This window comes from Lichenostomus cassidix, chromosome 2 (genome assembly GCF_008360975.1).
Source record: "Lichenostomus cassidix isolate B80296 chromosome 2, HeHo_3.0, whole genome shotgun sequence".
Taxonomy (NCBI): domain Eukaryota; kingdom Metazoa; phylum Chordata; class Aves; order Passeriformes; family Meliphagidae; genus Lichenostomus; species Lichenostomus cassidix.
In genome coordinates, this window is record NC_139482.1 from 3,466,702 (window position 1) to 3,475,098 (window position 8,397).

Genomic DNA, 8,397 nt, shown 5'->3' on the forward strand with positions numbered 1-8,397 from the left:
GTCCATATGAGAAACAGCAAATAGGCCTAAAATTGACTTGTTAAGGTCAACCCTTTGGCTGCTGGAAATTAGCACAGCTTGATTATAACTTACATGCTTTGAGTGTCAAACACCAGCTGAGTCCCTGTGGCTGGAAGCTCCTTATTCTCCTGGCTTTTTCTGGGCTGTTGGAAGTGTGAGTGTCAAGCTGAGCAGAGGCAGCTAATGAAGGCATCTCTGTCTCTCGAGGGGGTGATGCCTTTCTGGTGAAAAAAAAATCTGTTCCTGTGCATGGAGAGAAGTATCCTCATTGCCTCCTGATGTCAGGGTGAAATGGGTTCACCTGCCCCAGGGCTGGCAGCTTCCTGAGCCACTCATGCATTTGCAAATGCTTCAGGTGGAGGGACAGCAAAAAAACACAGCCAGGAGCATTCAGGGGGAAGGAAATGAGCTGCCACCAGCCCTGCGTGCTCTGCATGAAGTGGGACATCTGGACAGAGCTGTGTCCCCTCTGAGGGGATGTTATAATCCAGCCAGTGCTTCCCTATGGCTGTTTTTTGGGGTTTTTTGTTTTGTTTTGGTGGTTTTTTTGGTGTTGGTCTTTTTTTGTTTTCTTTTTGGTTTTTGTTGTTGTTATTTTTGGGGAGGTTTTTTTTTTTATTTTTGTTGGTTGGTTGGGTATTTTTGTTTGGTTTTTCTTTTTCTCCTGAAATCTACTGAATCAGAAATACCAGATTTTTTCCTACCCACAGCCCTTAACCTTACATTCTGCCTCACCTCCTGCACATGGCAGATCTGAGCCATTCAATGGCTGCATCACCCACTGAATCTGAGGTAGAACTCAGTCCTAATTTCCCAGCTCATCTTGTTGATTTTGACTAATTAACTAGATCAGTAAAGCATCCCATTGGATGCAAAAATACCAACACATGATGGTTTTCAAGTATTAAATCACAGGGGCAGCTAAAAACCCCAAATAACAGCTCTATCCACCTCAAATTGCCTCTCCAATCTTGCAGTGACCTCTCGATCTGTTTTCTCCTTCCCTCTGCTCTGGGTGTCCTCATGCACAGTTTGTCACCTCCTCTTGCAGTGTGTTGGGGAAGAAATCAAATGTTTTGTGGGCAAGGAACCATCTTGTAATCAGATTTCCTATTGATCAGGGAATGCTGGAGCAACATTCAATGGAAAGTGTCTGAAAGGAGTGAAATACCAGCTGGTGACCATCACAATTAATGAACCTCTGGGACCACAGTAATTAGGAGGTTCCATGCAACAACACAGCTCTGTGATCCAAATGGCTTCTGGTTTAATTCCACAAGTGGTCCCATTTTGTCACTTGAGTGGAGTGGCTCAGAGAATTGGGAAGGGATCGTGTCATTATCCCTACTCCTCTGCTATTAATGCAAATTCAAAGTGGGCCAGAAGAGAATGACTGGAGCTCTCATTTTTTATGGATTTATTTTATTTATTCCTACTGCTTAGCATCCAAGTCTCTTACTGTATCACAGAAATACGATGCAGATTGCTTTTTTGTTCAAGGATTGATTTTTTGTTGTTGTTGCATAGCACTGGTCTTCTGTGGCCCTTGCAATCTTTGATTTGTGATTAGATTTGTGATCCAACATTGCAGATAATGAACCCTAGTGACACCATGGCTTGGCAGTGGCTGCAATTTTGTTGAAAAGTCTCCAAATCCTTCCCAGTTTTCCTGAGCTGACTTCAGTTATGGAAGTCACCTTTTCTTTTCATGCTTTCCTTCTGGAAAAAGAAATTACATGGGTGACCATTAAGCTGCCAACTCCAGTTTCCAGCCTTATGTCTCTTCCACAGAAGTGCTTAGTTCCTTTTCAAATAGAAGATATTTTTATTATGCTGTGGTTTACATCCCTGAAGCCTGGCTTGGACTTTTGAGCTGCCACACTGAAAGGAAAAAAGATGAAAGAAGTGACTTTATATCTGTGGTTGCACAGATTTCTTCTGGCCTCTCCTAGAAGCACTCAGACCTTGACGTTGCCTGAGAATCATCATCAGGGTTCAAACATCCCAGAGGCTCAGCTTTGGGTCCTGCAGAATTGCTGCTCAATTGCCTTAAAATGGTTCTGAAATGGATTTTTGGTCTTTAAAACCTCAAAGGACTCTTAAGTCCCCAGACAGAGCAGATTTCCTTGGGTTTTCCCACTTCAGGGGGCTGCATGCACCAGGCTCCCCTTCAGCCTGGAGTTGTTGGGCTGCACAAAGGAAAAACTCATGGAATTTGACCTGTTAAGGCATCTTTAAAATTTATGGCTCCTCAATTACTTTGTTTTCCATGATTTCTGCCAATCTTGAGCTCGCAGAGAGGCTTTGCTGGCCCCACCTTCTCCTGGTGTTTGTGGTGCATTTCTGCCTCAGAGCTTGGAGGCAATAACAGCATTAAATCCGTAAGGAAGCTGTGAAAACTTCCCTCAGCTCAGCAGCTTCCCCCAAATTCTGCTTTCCAGCAGACATCTCCAGGGAAGTGAGATTAGTTTTGGTGACTCACTGTGAAGAGGCTCTCAAGAAGTCCCAGGAAATGGTCTTTGAAGAGCTGGGAGCATCCAACAGCTGCAGCAGAAAATGAGCACATTTAGCTTTGATGTGTTTTGATGCAGGACCAGTAATTTCATTTTTGGCATTATTGTGGAAGAAAAACATGTATTAACAGGGCATAATTTATTTTAAAAGGGAGAGCAAGAATGTTTACTGTCTTCCTGGTAATGCAATTGGGCTGTCCCATGATCATCTATCAGGCATGACAGCATCTCCCATCTCTATGCAGATTTGTTATTTAAGCAAATTTTCCGTAGGTGCAGGAGGGGAGGGGGTGTTCTTTCTTATACACCTATAATTTATTTAAATCAGAGCTTTCCTGCAGGGAGGTAAAAATAAAATCTTTGTTTCTGCTGTGTGACAGGAGCAGGGTTTGCAAAGACAGTCTTGTTTCTTGTTTTTTTAGAGGACAGGCAGAGTTGGGACCCTCTGTGCCCCACTGAAATTACCACACTCAGATTTGGAGCAGTGGAGCCACAACCAGGGTTTGGAGGCTTTTTGCCTGGATCTAAATATTAACAAAGGCTGTTCCAGTTTCTGACATTCCTTCCTCTTGGTGATGAGGATGGTGAGGAGCAGAAAGGAGGCTTAGGGATCCTTTGGAATCACAGAGTCATAAAATCATCAGGGTTGGAAAAGCCTTCTAAGATCATCGAGTCCAACCCTTAGCCCAGTACTGCCATGGTCACCACTAAACCATCCCCAAGTGCCACATCCCTGCTTCTGAACACTCCCAGGAATAATGACTCCACCACCCTCCTGCTCAGCCTGTTCCAATGCCTGATCACCCTTCCAGTGCAGAATTTTCTCCCTGTTCAAGAGCTCTCCTCACACTCTGCTCACTCAGGCTCAGTGACCAAGCTCAATTCCCAAAAAGCCCATCAGGACTTCACTAATTTTCTCTCCCATTTTCTCTCCCATTTTTCACTTTTCCTGGCATCTCTGCACAAGGACATGGAGTAAAATCCTCGTGCAATTAGTGGCAAAATTCCCATTGACTTCAGCAGGGCCAGGATTCCATGTTAGACCCAATATTGCCTGTAAATTCCCTTCAAATTAAATTAGTGGGCTGAACTGTTCTCAGCAGTGCATTGAGAAAGAAAAGTTCTTTCCACTGCAGGAAATGGCAAGTTCAGTCCAACGTCCTACACTATTTATAGGGGACCCACATCCTCCTCCCAGCCTTTAATGCTGCTGAACTTCCATGACTTCTTACCAATGGGAATCTCTTTCCACCTCAGGCTGCTGGAAAGGATTAGCCCATAATTAAATTTCTTCAGTGAAAGGCCATCCTCAGCATAAAAAATGTGCCTTTTTGAGAACTGATCATTTCTCTGCTCCATTACAGTGAACCTAAAGACACTAAATCAGAAGAATTACACAGTGATGTACGTACTTCTATTTTATTTCTTTTTTGCCAACACCAAGTGAATTAACAGGTTTCATTTTCTTTTGTGGCACCCAGTCTGGCTAGTTGATATTATCTGGGAACCTTGCCCAGAGGCAGTGTGTAAGACATTCTGTGTCTGTCAAACAAGGAATACCTACAAACAAACTCATCCCTCTCTGTTCTCTGTGTCTGAGCTCATGAAGAGAACTCGTTCAGAGTATCCAGAAATCTGACAAAGAACACGAGAAGCCTGAGCCTTAACCATCAAAAACAGGGGAATTCCACATATTTCTTCCTACCTTTTTCTCCCCTCCAGCAGATGAAATATTTATCACTGGGCAATTGCAGCAGAAGTGTTTTGCATCCCTAAATTCTATTTCCCTTGGCACAGATTAAGAGGGCAGCAGGATTACCAGGCAGTTTTAATGAGCCAAGAGGTCATAATTTACAGATCTGCCTGGAGAGACACACAGGCCTTGCCATCTGGGCTGCACTTTGCTGGGTGTGAAAGCTCACTCAGGAAACCTGATTTCACACTGCTTTGGGGCAAGCAATTTCCTTCTGCTCCCTCATGGCACCCAGTCAGCCTGGTTTTGCATCTGCTGCTCCTGGGTGCTGCTCTCAGAGCTCACCTGGAGGCTGCAGGTACAGAATTCTCCATGCAGATTTAGCAGAATCCATTTTGTTCAACCTAGGTGTGGTGGAGAATCACAGAATATCCTGAATTGAAAGGAACCCACAAGGATCATTGAGTCCAACTCAGGACAACCCTAAAAAAATCCCACCCTGTGCCTGAGAGTATTGTCCAAACATTTTTGAAGCCTGGAGACTGAGAGATCCTGCCCTGAGCTCATCTGAAAATGTAGTCAGCCTTGCTGGATATTTAGGGAAAAAAAAAAAAGAAGGGGCAGCCAGCAAATGTTGCATTTCAGAAGGTTTAATTCCATATTGGTTATTGTTGGATGAAAGACACATTTGCAGTGTAGGGAAGTCCAGAGTCTGCCCTTATCATCCATTTCAACTTTGCTCACCAGAGATGTCATCCCAGCACCTGGACAGAGAGGTCAGAAGTTTCCCAGTAATTTTTTTTTCATAGATTTCACAGATTACTCAGAGCTGGAAGAAACCCACAGGGATCATCAGGCCCAACTCTTCACAGAATGGGGATATCCACAGGGATAGAACCAACAACCCTGGTTCTGGCACTTTGCTCTGACCAATTGACTGTTCTGCTGTCACTGCAATTTCTTTGTGTGACAGTGGAGGTCCCACGCAGCAGCACTCAGCTGTGCTGGGTGTGCTCCCCCAAAATCACAGAATCACACAACTGTTAGGGCTGGAGAAGACCCTAAAAATCATCCAGTCCAACCATACCCCAACACCACCCCCTTCACCACTCAGCCTTGTCCCCAAGTGCCACATCCACACAGCTTTTGGACACCTCCAGGGATGGTGATTCCATCCCTGCCCTGGGCAGCCTCTTCCAGTGCCAGACCACCCTTTCAGTGAAGAAATTGTTGCTAATATCCAACCTAAACCTCTCATGGCACAACTTGAGGTCATTTCCTCTCATCCTGTCACTTGTTATCTGGGATTAAAAACCAACCCCCACCTGGCTATGCTTTGCTAACAATTTCCAAGGAAAATAGCTGTTCTCATTCCCTCCTAAAGGAATATTAATACCACATTCAGCCTCTTCAGAGCTGTGGCCTTTGCTTATGGCTCCTGTTTGAAGAGCCAGTGGGAGCCAATTCATCCCAATGCTCCCAATGGAATTGCCAGCAGAAACACAACCATGCCAAGAGCTGAGCCAGCCAGGCTGCTGCTCTGTGGGGCCTCCAGGGCATTTGTGCCCTGGGAGAATTGCTGGTATCTGATACTGCTGGGAAAAAAGCATGGAAAAAACAACAACCTCCATCCCAGGAGCTGCGTTCAGCTCTGCCAGAACAAAAGTCCTGCCTCTGAGGTAAGGATTCACTCTCCAGCAGGTGAGCTGGGGGCTCTGAAAAGCTCAGGTTGCCCCTGGCTCAGCCATTCCCAAGCAGGTTTCCATTCCATAGGATGGAATACGTCTTTCCCATTCCCACACATTGTCTGTCTGCTGGGAAAGGCTGTGCTGGGATCAGGCAAGGAGGTGACTTGTTCAGCATTTCCCCTGCAGCACTCACACAGCAGAAACCCACTGTGTGCCATGCTATGTTATCCCTTAAAAATGTTTTTTTCTCCCCCAAAAGAATTACAAACCCCCAGCTGTGCTCTCTCCTTCTCTTTAGCACTGGAGAGACATGATGCTCTGTATCAAATCTGCTCCTTTAAAAAAGTTTTTCATGAGCTCTGTGGGTTCCTTGGCATGTTTTCTGTATTGTGTATTTATTTTTCATTCCTGCCTGCAGCTCCAGTTGGAGATAATTGCTCTTTCTTTGTCATCCTGCAAGGTGAGTTGGCTCCCTGGTGTGCTTGAGGACCTTCAAAATCTTCCCAGCTCTTCCAGGAGCAAGAGAGAATGCATTGCACAATAGTTGCTCACCACCCCCAGCAGAATTTGAGCACAGGAAATAGAAAATGACAGATTATTCAACCCCTAGGTAGACCAATTAAAGGGGGAAAAAAGCCCAACTCAGCAGCAAAGGCTGTGCTGTTATAGCTGGGAAAGGATTGCTTGAAAAAAAAAGGACTTCAGTGTCATCTAATTTTTGGAAATTAGGAGTTGCAGTGGGACTGGCTTAGAATGATGCCCTTTTTTTGAAAGGAAACGTTGGTTTTCCTAGCATCATGAAGGGGGAATCATCCTGCTTTGCTCCCAGCCAGGTTTTGCCCATCAGCTGGAGATCCTGGTGCCAACCAGTGCCAGCTCCAGGAACAACTGACTGAGAGATGTCCCTTCATCACATGGACAAATGTAGCCCAGGACAAGGCTGAGTTAACTGGGTTTTGGAAACAATGCCAAAATTGGTTTGAGAAGCTCGTGACACAGCTGATCAAAGATGTGTGTAGGAACAGGAGCTCAATCTTCTGATTTGCCAGCAGAAAGCTTCATGTTACACTCTCCCTTCACTGAAGGAGTGGTTAAGCTTTGGATCCAGGGAAGAGGTGGAGTCACCACCTCTGGAAGGGCTGAAAAATCGAGTGGATGTGGCACTTTGCTATTTGGGTTATTGGGTATGGTGGAATTGGGTCAAAGGCTGGACTTGATCATCTTGGAGGTTTTTTCCAACCCTAATGCTCCTATCAGGCTGTGAGTAGCTCAGCCATCACCCTCTGAGCTGCCTTCCAAAATCTGAGCAGTGAATTAGACCCTGATTTCCAATCTGAGAAGCAAAAAGCTCAGCTGTGATAGGAATTGCTGCAGCTCTGCTTATCCCAGGAAAGAGAAGGATCCCTCTGAAGGCTGGGACTGCTTTGGACTGAGGGACACAGCTGGGGCTCATCCTGTCAGCCCTGGACAAACACCACAGCAGTTGCAGAGGGGCTGTTGTTGTTCTCAATAAATTATCCATCGCTGCATTCCAGGCAGAGCATCCAATAAATGGGAAAACATTCTGCACTCATAAAACCAGTGATAACTAAAACACAGAGCAACTGAGGCTGCAGCAGCTTCACTCCAGCCCTATAAAACCAGGAGTCACACAGAGATTTGGAAAAAGCGTTATTCCCCCAACCTGGCAAGTGCTGTCTCCAGCAGTAAATCCCAAAGCCAGGATGCCTGGGGGTGCTGCCTGGGGAGCTGTAAGTTTGACTGTGATAACCCAGAAAAGGGCAAGGCTCTGAGTTAATGCAGAAAGGCTCCTGCATTACACACTGCCTCGTCATCCCTCAGACACCCAGGGGTCACAGCAATCACATTTACATTTCTCTTGCCACTCACCAGAGGTGTCAGGGCTCCAGCTGCTGACCTGATCCTTCCAGAGTCCATTGCATCACTGCCCTCTGGCTCCCAGCTGCTCCATATAAAAGTCATTACTGGACTTCAGAGATAGCCTGGCTTCTCCTTTTTAGGCAAAAACAAACAAACAAATAAAATATTCAGCTTTGCCTGCGTGGTCTCTTTGTGGTTTTGAAGAGGAAGGGGAGTGGTGGGATTTTTTTCCCAGTCCCTGCCATGAGGTTTTTCACTCACTGTTCCCAAAGTGCTTGTGATTTGAGGCAAGACCAAAATAAAAATTATTAAAAGGTGCTAATCTTTCAGCCAGTTTATCTGATAGACACATGAAAGAGGGACATGTCTTTATTTGCCATCCAGCAGGGCCAAAATTGCAATCCCTAGTGTAGAATTGATCTGTTTTGCAAGTACTGGCAGGGCAACAGAGAAACTTTTTAAAGCCTGTGGCTGAGTTTATAGGGATAAATGCAAAACATATAAGAAAGGTATGAAAAGGGATCTGGATTTTTCCTGCTGTTTTGCAGAGAAAGGTCACAACACTGTTCTTGTGGTCTGATTCTGTTTTTGCCTCAGGGTT

At 45.3% G+C, this 8,397-nt stretch overlaps 1 long non-coding RNA gene across 1 annotated transcript; it reads right to left on the reverse strand.

Moving 5' to 3' along the window:
- Window positions 1–683: 683 nt before the first annotated feature.
- Window positions 684–7,856, reverse strand: LOC146440726 (uncharacterized). The gene is made up of 3 exons (XR_014850361.1): window positions 7,806–7,856; window positions 3,767–3,912; window positions 684–2,565 (listed from the first exon to the last, which is right to left on the reverse strand). It is a non-coding gene; the product is annotated as an uncharacterized LOC146440726 (long non-coding RNA).
- Between the last annotated feature and the right edge of the window lie 541 nt (window positions 7,857–8,397).